The 17518-nt window shown below is 51.0% G+C and overlaps 1 protein-coding gene across 6 annotated transcripts in view; it reads left to right on the top strand.

Annotated features, from left to right (window-relative positions):
- KCNQ1 (potassium voltage-gated channel subfamily Q member 1) overlaps positions 1-17518 on the top strand; it is a 309854-nt gene that overhangs the window by 121186 nt on the left and 171150 nt on the right. The gene's annotated exons all lie outside the window — the stretch shown is intronic.

Below are 17518 nucleotides of genomic sequence, written 5' to 3'. Positions count from 1 at the left end.
GTCTTTCCTGATGACATCTGGATTTCTAGTCGGAGTCAAGAGGGCCTTTTACTGTGTGTAGTTTGGAGAGGAATTCACTCTGTTTTATCCTTGTATTTGTGTAGTTCTGTCAAGGGTGGTGTCTGGTACCTTCAGGAGAGATTTTCGTAGGAATGGTTGATAAATTCTTCGAGGTAATCATATGTTTCTTCTTAAACCTATTAATATGGGGAAATATTTAGAATTTTTGCATCAGCAATCACAAATATTAGGGGCTTTTATTTTCATGCTCTGTGTTTATCAGGGTCACATATCAGCATTACACTGTAGAAAGTATTTGGAAGTTTTCCTTCATTTTCTGCACTTTGAAACCATATATATAGTGTTAAGACTCTCCAGTTTCTGCAAGGTTTTGGTAGAATTCCCCCTGTGAAACCGACTGGATATGGCACTTTCTCCCAGGGTAATTCCTTGGTAATTTTTTCTACTGATTTTTTTGGAAATCAGTGTGCGTAAGCTTTCTATTTCTGCTGAGATCAATTTTAGATAAACTGTATTTTGCAAGGAAGTTATCCATTTCATCTGGGTTTTGCAAATTCTTTGCATAGAAGTGTACCAAGAAGTCTGTCGTTATTTTAAAAATTTCCTTCACAGCACGTTCTCTTGTTTCTTTTGTGTGTTTGTCCTTTCTCTCTTTGCTCCCTAATTAAATGGTAGTTTGTCTATTTTATTTCTTTCGTGTAACCAGGATTTTTATTATGTTAATTTGGTCTAGTATTTTACTGTTTTCTGCCTCATTAGTTTCTTTTATCTTTGTTATTTCCTTCCTCGTGCTTTCTTTTGATTTACAGTCTTTTTTTTTTTTTTAGCTTTTTCAGTTGGCAGTCTGTGCATTTTTTTATTTATCTATGTACTTAGACGTATAAATGTGTGCTCAGAAAAGGATATTTTCTGCCGTCATGGTGCAGGGTTCTCTGTAGACACGCACAAAGGCCCACCTTATGGATTGCACTCTTCAGATGTTTTATGTCCTTTCCTTTTAGGTCGCCTCAGCTGTCACAGGAACATGGGATGTCAGACTCTCTGTCACGCGAGTGTTTATGTCCCCCTGCGTATCTGGTAGTTTCCGTTTCATGTGGGTCATTGCTGTGGTATTTGCTACAGAGTTCTCCACGATCGTTATAACGCCCTCATGAAACACAGCCTTTCGCCTCATGAAGCATCCTGGTTTGTCTCATTTAATGCTTTTTGAGCATTTTGTTTCTTCCTGATACCAGAATCCTAACCCCTGCTTTCTTAGTGTTTACGCTTACCTGGTAAATCTTTATTCATTCCGGTATTTTCCAGCCTTTTCAATCAATGGCTCATAGACGTCTCTTTTTTTGTTTGAAATGCACAGGTTGGATTTTGCTTCACAGGCTGGTTTGAACGTCTTTGTCTTGTGAGAGGCATGTTTTTTGCCGTCACTTATCAGTATCACCGATCTGTCTGTATTATCCCGTGTTGCCCTTACTGCCTCAGTCATATCCTGCTGATTTTGTTGCTCTGTTCTGCGTGTCTGCTCTGTTTTCTCCTTAATTAGTTCGGTATTTAAGAATGTTTACATCTTCTTGTTCCTGGCGGTTTCCTTCGTACCCCTCGTTTTGTTCTGGTTCAGCTCCCCTTTCTCTTACGCAAGCTGACCCTGTGCAGTGCGCCGGCTGGGACGATGCCTGGCTGTCGCGTACGGAAGTCCCGCTCTCTGTACACCGTATCGTTCTCTCTGCATTCTCTCAGATTCGTGTTCTGTGTTGTCCGAACACAGGATGTTCATGTATTATTATTCAGCCGTGACTCGAGCTGGGTCTGTGTGTGTAATTAAATATAAGTATCTTTCCTTACCACTGCCCTTGCCAGAGCTTCCCCACTGTTCCAGAGGTGGCACACAGCTCCTCCCCTGGTAAGCTCCTGAGCATGGACACGCGTGCACAGTACTCGTGCACACGTAAGTCTGCCTTTCCATCGCTTTCATATAGGAAGGTCGGCTCGGCTGAGTTAGAAAATCCTTGGTATGCACTTCCTTACATTTTTCGAAGATGTTGTTCTACTTTGTCCTGCTTTCTGTCCTGTTTCTGATAAGTCTGCGGCCAGCATGCTCCTCTGGCCTCCAGAACTTATTTCATCCTTCTGCTTCGAGGTCATCTTCTTTACTTGTAAAGTCTTACAGTTTTGCTTGGAAATATCTCAAAATAGATTATTCTAAATAAATTCCCTGGTACCCACATGGAACCAGAAGTGCAGGTGTTAGTTTTTTGTTTGTTCTTACGATTTATTTGAGAGACAGAATGAACGAGAGAGAGAGAGAGCACATGAGCAGCGGCAGAGGAAGTGGGGAAAGAGCAGGGAGCCCGATGCGGGGCTCGATCCCGGGACCCTGAGATCATGACCTAGGCTGAAGGCAGATGCTTCACCCACTGAGCCACCCAGGCGCCCCCCCTTTTTTTCTTTAAGATTTTATCCTTTATTTCTTAATGAAGGGATGTTCTCACAACTGACTGTTTTAACGACAAGCAGTGTGGTAACATTTAGATGTGGCTGTTGTTTATATCGTACAATTTGTTGCCAAATCCAAGTTTGTATGATTTACCCCATGTCTTCTTCTGAGAAACTCGTGGGTTTCACTCTTACGTTTGTGTATCAGCTGTATTTCGCTGTTGTACATGGTGTGAGGACGGGTCCGGCTTCATTCTTTCACCGACTCGTCCCAGTGCCATTTGTCAAAGACACTGTTCCTTCCGACTGAATAGTGGTGATGCCCCGTTGAACCTGTTGTCCGTGAATGTGAGGGTTTATTTCTCGTGGGTCCAGTCTGTCCATTGGTCTGCACGTTGGTCCTTGTGCCACGACCACACTGCCACGACTGCTGTAGCTCTCGGTGAGTTTCGAGAGTGGACTATGGAGCCTTCCACCTTTCTTTTCAGCACTATCGTAGCAATTCAGGCCCCTTGCAATTCATGAACACTCTAGGATCAGGTTTTCCATCTCTGTTTTTTAAAAAGGCCATGAGAATGTTGGCAGGGATTGCACTGAATCTGTAGATCACGGGTAATACTGTCCTCATGAAAATACTAAACCTTCTAGGCCATGACCATGGATGCTGTTGTAAATGGGACTGAAAAGTCATTTTCCTTCTCGGATCGCTCACTGCCGGCGGATAGAAATACACGATTTCTTGTGTTCTTGACCACGTGCCCTGCAACTTCACTGAACTCACTTAGTAGCTCTGGTAGTGGTTTTTCTTTTTTCTTTTGAAGATTCTTTGGGATTTTCTATGTATAGGATTATGTCATCTGTGAATAAAAATAATTTTACTTCTTCTTTTCCAAAATAGATGACGTTCATTTTTTTAATTTTCGTTTTTTTGCCTGATTGCTACAGCTAAACCTTTCCTTACATTACTGAGAAGCTGTGGTGAACACGGGCATTCTCACCCAGTTCCTGCTTTGAGGAGGCAAGTTTTCAGTCTTTTCGCCATTAAGTATGAGGTGGCTCTGGGTTTTCCAGAAATTTTCTGTATCGTGTCGAGGAAGCTCCCTTCTATTCCTATTTTTCTAGGAATTTTTATCCTGAAAGGCCACTGGATATTCATTTCTGCCTTGGAGGTGCTCATGTGGGTTTTTTTCCTTTTTCTGTCAATGCGATATATTACACTGATGGATTTTTCTTGTGTCGAATCAGCCCCCGTTCTTGAGATAAATCCCACTAGGCCCTGGCGCATCACCTTCTTAATATGCCACTGGATTTGGTTTACTGGCATTTTGTTGAGGGGTTTTGCGTCTCTAAGGATGTTGGTATCTAGCGTTTATGTGGTGTACTTGTTTGACTTTGGTAGCAGAGTAATACTAATTTTATAGAATGTAGAGCAAAGTGTCTCCTTGCCTTCTTTTTGGTTAGTTTGAGAATTGGTGTTAATTCATCTTTAAATGTTGGGTGTGATTCACCAGCGAAGCCATCAGTTCCTGGACTTCTCTTCCTTAGGAGCGTGTTCATGACTGATTCAAACTTTTTACTTGTTGTGTATCTGTTCAGAATTTCTGTTTCTTCTTGACTCAGTTTTTGTACTTGTGTGTTTCTAAGAGTTTGTTTATTCCGTGTAACTGATCTAATTTCTTGAAGTATGACTTTTCATAGTATTGTCTTATAATTCTTTTTATTTCTGTAAGGTCAAGCATAATATCCCCACTTTCGTTTACTATTCATATGCATTGTCTTGAATTCTTTTCTTAGTCATTCTAGCTAAAAGTCTGTCAATTATATTGGTCATTTCAAAAAAGCCAACTTTTTTTTTTTTAGTATTTTGTTTTCCTATTTTCTTGCATCTCTCACCAGTCTCATATTTATTATTTCTTTCTTTCTGCTAACTTTGGGTTTACTTTATTTTTCTTTTTCTAGCTCCCTAAGCTATAACGTTAGGTTACTGGAGGTGTTTCTTCCTTCTCAATGTGGAACTTTGCAGGTAGAATTTTCCCCGAGCGCTGCTTTCATCACACCCATGTCTGGGTATGTGGTGTTTTCATTTTCAATCCTCTCAAAGTATTTTCTAATTTCCCTGATGATGTCTTCTTTGATCCACTGGTTTTTAAAGAGTGTTTGAGTCCCTTAATTTCCACATATTTGTTCATTTTCCTTCTATTATTGATTTCTAGCCTCCTTCCATTTTGGTTGGAGAAGATACTTCATACGATTTAACCTTTGAAATCTACGGAGACTGCTTTGTGACCTAAGCTGTGACCTACCGGGGAGACTGTTGCACGTGAACTTGAGAAGAAAGCGTGTTCTGCTGTTGCTGGGTAGAGTACCCTCTATATGTTTGTTACGTTTACTTGGTTTATAGCGTTTCTCTATAGGTTTTTTCTTTCCCTGTTGCTCTTCTGTCTGGCTGTTCCACCCAGTTACTGACTATGAGGTACTGAAGTCTGCAACTATTGGTACAGAACCGTCGGTGTCTCCCCTCGATTCTGTCAGTGTTTGCTTCATGTACTTGGGAAGTCTGCTGTTCAGAGTATATGTGTTTGTAATCGCTGGGTCTTTTCTTCACGACCTTCTTCTTCCCTCAGTATATAGTGTCCTTTTTTGTCTCCCATAGCCATTTTTGACCTAAAGTCTGTTTCCCTGGCATCAGCACACCCACCCCAGCTCTCTGCTGGATACTTGTTCCATAGAAGATCATTTCCCGTTCAGTCTATTTGCGTCTTTACATCTAAAAGGAGTATCCTGTACGCAGTGTAAGTTGTATAATTTCTTTTTATCCATTCTGCCAATCTCTTTTGATTGAAGAATGTAATCCTTTATATTTAGTGTCATTACTGACCAGGAAGGGTTGCCATTTTGCTATTTTTGTTGTATATCTTATACCTTTGTTTGTTTCTCATTTCTTCTACTACCTTGTCTTGTGTTTAACTGATTTTTTAGTGGGGTACAATTATTCTCTTCTTAGTCCTGTTATGTATATTTTTAAATTATTTTCTTGTTACCATGAGGGTTGCACTTAATATCATAAACTTATAGAACTCCAGTTTGAACTGATACCAGCAGCTTCAATGGCATACAAAACCAAGTTTCTGCAGAGCTCCCCCTCATGTTGTCACAGCTCATATCCTTATACATTGTATTCCCGGTGACACCAATGTGTAGTTGTTGTTTTATGTATTTGTTTTTTAAGTCATGTAGGAAATAAAGGGGAGTTACAAACTAAAGGTGTGTTTATGTTTATGTGTTTATGTTTCCTCATGCAGTTACCTTTTCTGGAATTTTTTATTTCTTTTATGACTTTGAGTAACTTTCTAGTGTCCTACTTTGGCCTGAAGAACTCTCTTCGGCATTTTTGTAGTGTAGGTCTGTAGTGATGAACTTCCTCAGCTTTTCTCTGGGAATATCTTCCTTTTCCCTTTTTTGTTTTTTATTTAATTTTGTTTTAATTCTGGCGTAGTTAATACACAGTCTTATACTAGTTTCGGGTGCACAGTAGTGTCCCTTTATTGTGGAAAGATAATTTAATTGATATAAAAATTCTCGACTCATTTTCCTCTCAGCACTTCAAGGATGTCATCCCACTCCCTTCTGACCTCCTTGGTTTCTGAAGAGAAACCCAGGTCAATCTTACTGTGTGTTCCTGTATGTGATCAGTCGTTTCTCTCACTCTTTCCATGGTTCTTTGTCTTTTAACCGTTTGATTATGACGTGCTCCTTGGAGATCACTGAGCTTCCTGGAGATGAAGATCACATGCCTTCAAAAACTTTGGAAGGTGCCAACTAATAATTCTCTAATATTCTTCTTGCCCCTTTCTCACCTCTCCTTCTAGGATTCCGATTATGGACATCTTGGTATGCTTGATGGGGTCCCGTAGGTCCTTACGGTCTGCTTGCTCCTTGCTCCTTCAGATTATTTTTCCTTCTGTTCCTTAGACCAGATAATTTCCACCGATTGACCAATCTCCGTGTTCACCGATTCTTCTGCCTGTTCAGATATGCTAATGAACCCTCTACCGAGGTCTCATTCCAGGTATTCTGCTTTGCAGTTCCAGAATTTCTGTTTAATGGGTCTTCCTTCATGTTCTCTATTTGTTCATTTGTTCTCCTGGTTTCCTTCACTGCGCTGCCCACGATTTCCTTCAGTTCTGGGCGTATCTGGGAAAGTGGACTGAAAGTCTCTGTCTGGTAAGTTCAGTGTCTGTGCCTCCTCAGGAACATTATTGGCTCGTTTCTTCTGTGAGCGGACTGTCCTCTGTTTCTTTACGTTTCCCCCCTTTTTGTTGACAGTGGGATATTCCACACACGACATGTAGTAACCCCTGATGTCAGATTCTTTCTCTTCCTTAAGACCGTTTTTGTCTTGCTGTGGGCTACAGCTGTTTAGTGACGTCTAACCTGTTTCTGTGACATCTGTGAACACTGTCATGTTTGGTGTCTGACGTTCCTGGTCCTCAAGCTCATGTTCAGTTGGCATTTTGACAAAAGGTTCCTTGGGTGCGAGGGGTCAGGAAAACAGAGGGAGAAGTGGGGAGAAGAAAATAAATAAAAGAATTCTTCCATCTGTACTAGGGCACCGGGACCTTTGTCCCGGCTGTTCACAACCCTGTCTTAGCCTTCGCTTCCTGTTCAGGGTGGGCAGAGAGCTCAGCGGGAGGGGAATGCTTCACGTGTTCTGGGGACTTTTCAGCACTTGCATCCTTCCCCAGGCATGAGCTCGGCCTTCTCAGTTCCTCAGTGCAGCTTCTGAGTGGCCTGGTTTCCAGACAGAACAATTTCTCAGCTTTTCTTCCAAGGCTGCCCGTGCCCCACTGTGTACCTCAGTGACAACCTCCCTGCAGGGACTGGAATTTGTTGGGCTCCTTCCCAGTGTTTTCAAGGAATGCCCATCAGCTTTCACGTCTCTGCTCCTTTAGGAACCAAGGATCAGGGCCCCACACTGGGAATGAGGACTGCCAAGCAGGGGTCGGGGCGTTTCAAGGGCAAGTGGAAATGCCCCCACGCCCCTACCACTTTCCCGTGGCCTCTTTCCTGACTGCTCTCTAGTTCTGACCGGTCTGGTCTTGATTTTTCAACGCTCCCACAAAGGGAGGGTCCTTGGAGTTCCAAATGCCTGTCCTTGCCGAGCTCACTTTCTTTCCTCCTGTCTTTTGACAGAACCTCTTAAACGACCGTCTCCTGACTCCGTAGCCATAGGCTGGCAGGGGTGGGAGGTGGTCAGAGTGCTGATCGGATCTGGCTCATTTCTACACCCACAAGGTGATCGGAAGGCCACGGTGCTCTGTCTCCTCGTGCTGCCGGAGGCACCCGCTGTCTGTGGGTTCACCTGCACTTCTCAGTTTTAGAGTTCAGGGGAGGTCTGAAACCAGAGGTTCAGGGTGCAGTGCGCCGCGGGTCTCCGGGCCTGGCTGGAGGCCTTCTGGAGGCACGCCTTTTCCTTCATGTGCCCGTCCAACCCATCAGCACCTTCTGTCAGCTCTCCAGACCTTGCCCACCCCTGGCCTCCCTTCCAGCCCCCTTCCTAGGCCACGCTGCTCTCTCTGCCTGGGTGGCTGGCCTGTCCTTTTCACTGGTCATTCGGTTTCCATCCCTGCCTCTTCCCCTCCGTTCTTCACACAGCAGCTGGGGAATTCTGTAAACAAGAAGGTGGACCTTGCTGCCCTCCTACTTAAACCGCTCCAGTGGCTTCCTGTCGCCATGTCTTGGGTCAGTTCCACTGGATACGGAGCCTGATTCAGGACCCGTCATGCCGCACTCTCACCGCGGATGAGCCCTGCGCCGGGGAAGCTGCACAGAGCACTCCTCAGAGCTGCCCCGCCAGCTGCTAAGGGGGCTGCGGTACTGCGCTCTCTGCTGGGGCCGGGGCTGCCCTGAAGGGGGCACACCCCACTCTCACTGCTGGCCAGGCCCGGGAGTGGCTGCCAGAGGTCAGAGACAGTGCTCACAAAGGCAGCTGGCAGGTTCCGGAGCGCAGGGATGGGGTGTGTCGTTCACTGCTGTGTCCCGTCCGGGAAGCTCTGCTGAGCTGCCTGGCCCACTCGGGCTTCGAGAACATCAGCCCTGTGCCCCCCAGTCTCCGGAACCGACTGGTTCTTAGGTAAAGCACCACTTGTCTCTCCGTGTGTTCTCCGATGATTGGAAATGCCTCGTGTTCAACCAGTTCGACTCCTGGGCCCACAAAGAGGCTGGCGGCGTCAGAATGGGGCCCCCGCGGCCATCGTGGGCAGAAGCACTGTGTCTTTTCACGACGCGGTGGGGTCTGTGCGAACGTGGGGGGTGGGGGCGGGGGGCAGCCGTCGCTGAGCTCCCCTCGGGGCCCCCTGCCCTCTCCCTGCCTCCGGCCCTCCGGCAGCCAGCAGGGACCGGGTGGGGGAGCCAGGCTGAGCTGATTATTTTTGACATCAGTTGTTAACATAATTTTGACGTTAAGCCTCCCCCCAGCTCTGGGGTGGCTCTGACTGTGTCCAGGCTCCAGCTTGGGGAGCCATGGGGAGCCTCTCAGCCCCAGATCTGGCCCGGCTGGGAGGCGGCCTGGGAAGGGACCTGCGTTTCTCAAGCCCGTGCCCTCGGGGCCTGGGGGCGGGGCCCCAGCAGATGTCTGGAGTGGGTAGCCAGGGCCTGGAGCCGGATGCTGAGAACGAGGCCTGCAACTCATTTCCCCATTAAACATTCTGAGAACATCTGCACCGGTTTCCAAGGCTTCTCCCTCACTAATTGCTCTGATTATTGTGTGAAGTGAGGCCCTGGCACGTTTCCGCAATGTTGTGATGAAGGTGAAAAGATCGCTCTTAATTAGATTAAAAACATTTTTTTCTTCCTCTGTAATTTTGCCTTGAAAATCAAGGCCACTTTTTTGTTTTCTTCATCCAAAGACCTCTAGAAACTTTCCTCCCCACCTCTCCAGAGGTTTCTTGGGAACGTCCTGTGAGCTCAGCTCTTGGAGGAGGCCACACTCAGCCCCAATTCCATTGTGCACCGGCGCTGCCGGGAACCAGCCCCTGGAACCGTGTCTCCAGAGGCTCGGACGGGGCCTCCTGGAGCACGGGGGCCCCAGAGGGTCGCAGCTATGCGGGTGGCTGTGTCGCTCCCTTTCTGCTTCCCGTGCGCACTTGGGGCCAACCCCGTCCCGGCACCGTGGCCGCCTGTCCTCCCCGGCAGCCCCGCCATGCAGACCCTAACCACGGGTGCGTGGCTGGCCCATGTGTGCAGGGGCCTGGGAGCCCCACTGTGAGGGGAGGTGTGGAGCGAGGGTCCTTCGGGCCCCCCACTCCGGCTCCCTGGGACCGGCCAGGACTCCCAGTGTCACCTCGGCCCTTGACTCCCAGGTGACTGCTCTGCCCACGTCAACTCTAGTTGCACATCCCCGACAACACAGGAGGCTTGAGGTCTCCCACGGTCAGTGCCAGGCATTCCGGCACGAGGGGCACGGATGGGGCCTCACAGGAGGGGTGGAGAGGGCGGGCAGGCGTCCAAGCAGGATGAGGCCAGCCACCAGCTTTTGGGAGCCCCCTGGTCCCCTCTGTCCTGCGCCTCCCCGAGCTCTCCTGGGACCTCAACCCCCCAGACCCCTCCCTTCGGCTCATGCCTTAGCCCCGTTTGTCACGCACATTCCTGAAGAGACTGTCCTGGTAACAAATGACGGAACCCCGAACCCAAGTGAGCCGAAGCACAAAAGGGACCTTTTTTGGCTCGTGCGTCTGGACCCAGCTGTTTCAGACACAGCTGGACCCCGGGGCTGGGATGATCTCGCTTGTCCTCACTCTCCCCCTCTTGTGCTCTCCCCCCACCCGCCTGGCTCCCTCTTCTGCTCTCCCTCTCCCCCCACCCACCGTGCACTGTCCCCAGGGATGGGGACGGGGATGGCTGTAGCCTGAGGCAGCCCCTTCCCAAGGGGACAAGATGGACACCGGCTCGGCGAGCACATAGCATTCAGAGGTTGTCTCTTTTCCCCACTGTCCCTGCCAGAGGCTGGGGCTCAGCTCTCATTGGTCCCGACCAGGGTACGAACCCTCCTCAGACCCGGGCCATGGGCCCCTTCTGAGGACAGCCCTACTGGGCACAGGGTGCCTGACCCCTGCAGCCCGGGGCGTGGGGAAGGCGCAGCTCCCGGAGGGAGACTGAAGGAGCCCTTCCCAGAGCCAGGCCTGGCCGCCGGGCGGGCGAAAACAACAGGTGTCCACTCAAGCAAGGTATTTTCCTCGCAGACCCGGGGACCAGCTGTGGACATACATTCTCGCTCCGCGCCGCGCCCCGTTCCTGGCAGCTGTGGTGGGAACGGCTTTGACACTTTCTGTCCGTGCTCCTTACTTCTCGCCTCTGAGCACAGACACAGGTGGCGGCCGCGCTGGCTCGGGGTCTGTGAGCCGGGCACAGGCAGCTGGCACGGGCCTGGGGCCGCGGCTCAGCAATGTCACGCAGGGCCTGCAGCTGTCCGGACGCCCTGGGGAGGGGTTCCCGTTCACGGCACTGGATCTGCAGGCCCTTGGCAAATCCGCCAAGAGGGCTGGATTTCTTGGGGGGGGGGGGCGGCGAGGGGGCTCTGACTTGGGAAGGACAGGGGCAGCTTCCGCTTATCCCCGTGGGACGGGGGGGTGGAGGTGAGAGGAGAGGTCCTGCCAGGCACCCAGGAGCCCCGCGTCTGCGCCCGCACCCGCGCCAGCCACCGGCAGGAGGGCTCTGCCGAGGACTCGGGTTACACCTGGGGATTACCCAGGATTTGAATCAGTCATGAGGTGTGGCGGGATGTTACCAGGGAGACTGTTCCCGGGGTGGGGGGCAGGGGGCCATGGGGCCGGGGCAGGGAGGGCGGACTGCAGCCTGTCCACGGGTCTGACTTGCAGCTGGAGGCCCCAACCCATTTGTGGGACCCAGGGCACAAGTTTTCGCCTTTTCTGGACCCCCGTCTGCTCATCTAGAAGCAGGGATGGAAGCTGCCACCCTGTGGGGCCACTGTGACAATGGCATGGGGTCACCCTTGAAGCCGCAGAGGGGGAACGGGAGGCCCCTCCTGCATCTCGGAGCAGTCGGGTACGTCAGGGTTGACCTGGCCTTGCCGTGTGAATGTGCGGGCCACGTTGGGAGCCAAGGGACTCGAGGGCCCCACAGCTGGGAAGGAGGCCTCAGGCACACGTGGGCCGGGCTGGGGGTTGGGACCCCGAGGGGGCGCTCCTGGTGGGGCGCAGGGTGGGAGCCTCCCACACCCAGCTGCCTCCCCGACGTGTCGTCCCTCCTAGAAAACATGACGAGAGCAGGAAGGACACGAAACCACCCACCATTTCTTTACCCAAACCCACACACAGTTACCATTTTGGTCTACTTCCTTTCAGTCTTTTTTCTGCGTCCATATTTTTTTTTTTAAAGGAACTTGAAATTGCCCTCTGGAGCAGGGCTGCCGGCTAGGAAGGACGCTGCTGAGCTGGTCGGTTCTGGTCGGTTCTGGTCGGTTCTGCTCCGGAGGGAGGGCGAGGCTTGGCAACCAGAGTGGCCAGCTGTGCCGGCCGCCACGCCAGAGGCCACACTCGCCATCGCAGACCTCCCACTTTCCTAGAAAACAAAATCGTTTTGTTCTGCCCTGAAAACTGAGGCCCGGCTTCTGGCCGTAACAAGGCCAAGGCAGCGAAGGGATGAAAGCATCAGAACACGGGGCCATCTTATGGCAAGTGTGACTTCCTTGTCACGGGGACGCGGAGGGCTCGTCCTGGGGGGTAACCAGCAAGAGCTGTCCCGGCAGGGTTACCTGTGCTCACGGGCCCAGCCTGCTCCGAAGCCGGGGGGCCGGGGGCGCTGCTTGTCTTGCCCCATCTCAAGCTCCTTGGCGGTAGGGGCCACAAGCCTGCTCTCCTGGGCCCTGCCACCTGCCCCCAAGCCCGTGCCTGAAGGGGGCAGCGTGCCGCTGTGTCTGCTGGGGACACGGGGCCCCATCCCCCAGACTCCCTGTGCCTCCTGCCGCAGCTGTGGCAGTGGCGGGAATCAGGGGGGTGGTCTGCACCCCTCCCCCCGCCCCCGGCCAGCAGTGGCCTGCAACGAGTGGGGGATGGGTCTCTGACACAGACACGGGCAGAGCAGCCCGTTCCTTTGGTTTGGAAAAACACACCTGTGGAACCCCTCTGCCCCTAGCCTCGGGGCCCCTCGTGCTGTTCCCAGGATTAAACCAAACGGCCCACGTTCCTCTCCGGCAGGTGCAGGCCCCACCCGCTCCGGGCGGGCAACTGATGTGCAGTTTAATTTCCTAAAACACCAGGGCTGGGCCTTTCTCAGGGGTCAGGTAGCCCCCCCGCCCCCAGCCCCGCTCCGTCAGCGGGCTCTGGAGAGGACACTCGTCATCCCGGGTGCTCAGAAAGTGGCCCCGCTGTCCTGGCCCCGCTCTGGCCTTCTCTCCTCCCGTAGACAAGTGATGCAGACATAAAAATATGTATTTGTGTTCTTTCTCCTTTCCTTCTTTTTTTTTTGAAAGAACATTTGAATCCTGGATGAGGTTTCAGCTCTGTCACTTGACAACTGTGTCACATAACCCAGGGCACTGGAATCTCGGCCCCGGGGCTCTGAAACGAGGGCGGCCAGAGCTCTCGCCAGCTCCCAGGCCTGGGAGCCGTTGACTGTCCTCGCCTTCTTCCCAGCTTTCCGGTCACTTTCCTGGGCTCTCTGGGAATGTCACGGGCAGAGAGCCCGTCACTCAGAGCCCTTCTCCCGGGTGTGACTAAGTCATGTCTGTGCAGTTTCCTGCTGGAAGTCAGCCCCTCTCCCCCACGGGCCGTGCGCTCCCCACGTTGCCTGACTGTGAGTCGGGCACGACACCTTCATGCGTGTCCTTGGGCCACGGGGTCCTTCTCTGCTGCTGCTGGTCCGCTCCGCTGCTCCGCACGCGCTCCCTGTTTTCCCTGCGGATCCACGGCGCCTCTTTCTACGCCGAGCACTCGCTCCGCAGCCGTCCCTTCCCCCCTTTCCCGTCATGTTTGCTGACGAGCTCTGGATCTCGAGTGCGGTTGCATACATCAGCCTTTCCCCGTTCGAATATTGTTTAAGTTTGAGGAAACCCTTCCAAATGCTGAGGTCATGGAGACAGTTCTAGAATCAGTTCTAAAGGCTTCAGAGTTTTGCTTTTCTCTGTTAAGTCTTCAACCCCCAGGAATGTGGACGATGAGTTCTTGGTGTCCGGCACGAGGGTCCAATGGAATGTGTCTCCCACGTGGACAGCCACCTGTCCCTGGTCACCTTCTCCCACCCTGTGCCGGCCACCACAGATGCGTGGCGAGCATCCCTGTGCGCGCAGGCTCTTTCCGGATGTGCCGCCCTGTCCTGCCGGCCCGGCCACATCTCTCTGTATCGGCGGCGCCCGTCTCACAGAGCAGGGCGTTGCGCGAGGTGTGGGTACCTGGTAGAGGAGAGCTCTGAGCTCCCCGCTCTTTGAGAATATGGCCGGTTCTCGGCTGGTGGCATTTCCAGATCAGGTCTAGAGTCAGGAGCCAGGTGCCAGCACACAGACGGGAGGTTTCTATTATGGCTCGGGAGGAGGGTCTTTTGTCTGTTGAGTCTTCTAGAAAGTGGAGCAAAGTCTGTCTCCCCCTTGGTTAGGTTATGTCTTCTTGAACGGCTGCCATCGAGGCCTAACCATCTCTCCTTAGGGTTCTTGTACGTCCCAATCCGATACTGAAGAGTGTACTGTACGGTCGTGGACAGGACCTGTCTGCTCGTTTTGATTTGGGGTTGCTGTGGGGTTATTGTTGGATTTTTTGCTTTTTGTGTTTTTTTTGTTTTTTGCTTTTGCTTTTTCTGACTTACAGGAAAGGCAAAATAATACAGGCCCGTGTTCTGTTTACCAGCGTCCTTGAATGCCGGCGCCTCGTGCGAGCGTGGTATGGCCGTGGTGAAATTGCTAAAAGAAGTCATCGTCGCAGCAACACTCGCATTGAGCTAAAGCTCAGTTCGTTTGTTGGGCTCAGCTACTGTCCTTTGTTCCGTCAGTTGTGGTACCTTTACATCCAGCACGTCTTCAGGTCTTTTCTGAGGTGTGATGCCTCCTCCTTGGTCTTTGCTCGGTTTTTGTGACCTTGGCATTGGTGAGGAACGTTGGCCAGGAGTCCGTGTCCCACCATCGGGCTCCTCTGGAACCTCGGGGGAGACTGGGCTAATGGGTGTTCTGGGAGCAGACGTGAGGTGCTTCACATCTCGTCGGGGTTCACAACAGCAACGTGATTCACTGGTGCTGCTAACCTTGACCCCCGGGGCTGAGCTCGTGTTAGAAGGCTCCTCCTCCTTCCGTGGCCTCATTGGGAGCTGGTCACTGAGTCTGCTGTCCTCGAGGGGAGGCGCCTGGCATGCCACCTCCTGCGGGACCGGGTGGGAACAAGTCAGCATTAGGACCCCCCGCCACAAAGGGACACCTGCGGGGAGATACTCTGCCTGTCGGCTGCCAGTCCCACCAACCGCTTTGAGCGTTTATCCGTGGAAGTTAGGATCTGTATCTCTCTTCCGGTTATCCACTTGTTTCTATCAGGACGAACTCAGGGATTCTTGGGTTTTGAGCTATAAATTGATACTAATTGTTATTTGTCTTGTGGTTCAAACTGCTCTGGCTTTGACCCCGGGATCGAGGGTCCTTTGGGCTCCTGCGCCTGCTCAACATGCCCTCACCCACTTGGAGCTTTCGCTTCCTTCCGAGCCCCTCACGGTAACAGCAGGCTCCTCGTCCATCGCCCTGCCATGGCCCCAGACTTGTCCTCAGCCAGAGAGCGCTGGTTCCTCCAACCGGAAAGGGGATGGTGTTTAGAAACCAGGATCTGGCCCTGGGGGCGCTCGTGGCTCTTGGGTCGTCACTGCTTCTGGGGCCTCTCCGCGGACAGAGCAAGGAGGTGTGCGTACGTCCATAAGCCAAGGACACGCACGTGTCTGCATTTATAGCTGTGTCTACAGGAAGAGCAACACGGGTTCATACTGAAATCGCCGTGGCGGGGATCACTTGTGTCCCCCACCATGACACACTTTTTGCTACTGCATCTCTCAGAGAGTGAGAAACCTGGTTCCCGTTATCGATAATTTATGTACTTACTCGTTTGACCCGTAGTTTCCCTATGAGAAGTAAGATTACCAACTAGAGCCCTGTGTTTATGACAATCTGAGACGGCTTCCCAAGCCTCAGGGACCGCCATCTTCCCATCCTTTCCGTGCTACGTGGTGCCATGTCACGCAATCGTCACACAGAATTCACTTGTCCCGGGATGCTTCCATTCCTAGGGACCTGCGACAGGCTGGTTGATTTTTTCTTTTCTTTCTTTGGTTTGCATACAGCAAAATTCATTCTTGGGAGACGGTTCTGTGGGTTTTGACAATGCCTGGACTCACGTATCCACCACCAGAGCATCACAGAGAGAAGTTCCACAGCCCTAGGAACTCCCTGGGGCAACCCTTGGGAAGTCAGACACGCCCCCTCCCGCAAACACGAGCAGAGCAACCGTTGATCTGTTTTATGTCCTGGTAGCTCTGCCTTTTCCAGAATGTCATAGAAATGGGGTCACAGAACACGGAGCCCATACATCCGGCTTCTCTCATGGCCTCGCAAAATGCATGTGAGGGTCAGCCGTGTCACCGCACCAGCTGTCGGCTCATCGCTTCTGGGTGCTGGGCAGCGTTCCATTGTGTGGCTATGAACCGCGTGTTTACCCACTCACCTGCGGAGGGACATCTTGGCTGTTGCCAGGTTTGGGCGATTTTGAGTGAAGTGGCTGTGTGCGTTCGTGTACAGGTTTGTTGAGCATACATTTTCGATGTACTTGGGTCACTATCGGGGAGAAGAACCGCCAGGTTGCACGGCCAGTGCACACTGAACCTCAGAAGACACCGCCGAGCTCTCTCCCAGCACGGCTGTGTTACTTGGAACATCTTTTCCCATGCTTGCTTGTAATCCATTTCTTAAACTGGGTTGGTGGCTTTCCTACTGTCATGTTGCCCGGGTTCTTTATATATTCTAGACACAAGTCCTTGGGCAAATAGGAGACGTGGAAACACCTTCTTCAAGTCCAGAGCTTATGTCTGCTTCCCTCAGCAGTGAGCCTTTTGCAGAGCAAATACCTGTAATTTTGATAAAGTCCAACTTGTCAACTTCTTTGTCTCACTGACTGAGCTTGTAGTGTTGTACTTCAGAACTCACTGTCAAACCCAAGGACCAGAGATAGACTTCTGTGTCTTCCTCAAGTAATTTTATATTTTATGTTTTATCTTAATTTCTCAAGATTGTATATGATATAATAAAAATAAATAAAAACAAAAATAAACTTTAAAAAAGGTTATAGATGGTACTTTTACACTTTCAGATTGTTGATGAACACCCAGGATGTTTGGCATAAATGGTAAATGGATTAAAATTCACATACACGACATTCATACATTTATATCACAAGTAAATTTAGGAGATAGTTGTATTTCTTTAAAGTGGGAAAATCTTTCTTTTACATAAAGCAAAAGATAGATGTATCGCTTTAGACACATAAAACATTTCCTATGATAAAAACAACCATACTCACAGGCTACTAGCCTGGGGAAGACTTCTGTACCTTACATGACAAAAGGTTCGTATCTTTCATCAGTAAACAAGTCCTGCAAGCGGAGAAGCAAAAATGAGCAAAAGATATGAACAAGCAATTCAGTTCTGCAACAGGGAGTTCAAACAGCCTCTGAGAGCCACAAAAAGCCTTCAGCTTAAAAGGAAAAACAGCTTCCTCGTCCTCATCCATGCCCGGCAGGCCCTGGGAAGGGCGCCAAGGGCTGGCTTGGGCGTGGACGTGGGCAAGCAGTCACAGTCACGGTGCTGGCACAGTCTGAATCACTGTAGCTTCTTGGGAAAACGCTGACAACTACCTGGGAAGCAGCCTTCACCCGGCACCAACGTCAGGTGCACCTACAAATGGGGGCTGTGCCATCACTCCAAGCAGTAGCTTAAAGCTAGTGGGGCTCAGCATCCACCTAGCGCAAGGGGCTGCACGAGCTGAGGCTGATGTAAACCACGGGCACTGCCCAGCTGCCCAGACACCGGTCCGCA

The sequence above is a fragment of the Lutra lutra genome, chromosome 10 (assembly GCF_902655055.1).
Source record: "Lutra lutra chromosome 10, mLutLut1.2, whole genome shotgun sequence".
In the NCBI taxonomy this organism is placed as follows: Eukaryota; Metazoa; Chordata; class Mammalia; order Carnivora; family Mustelidae; genus Lutra; species Lutra lutra.
Note: the sequence above shows the minus strand (reverse complement) of the source record. Positions and strands in the feature narration are given on the sequence as shown.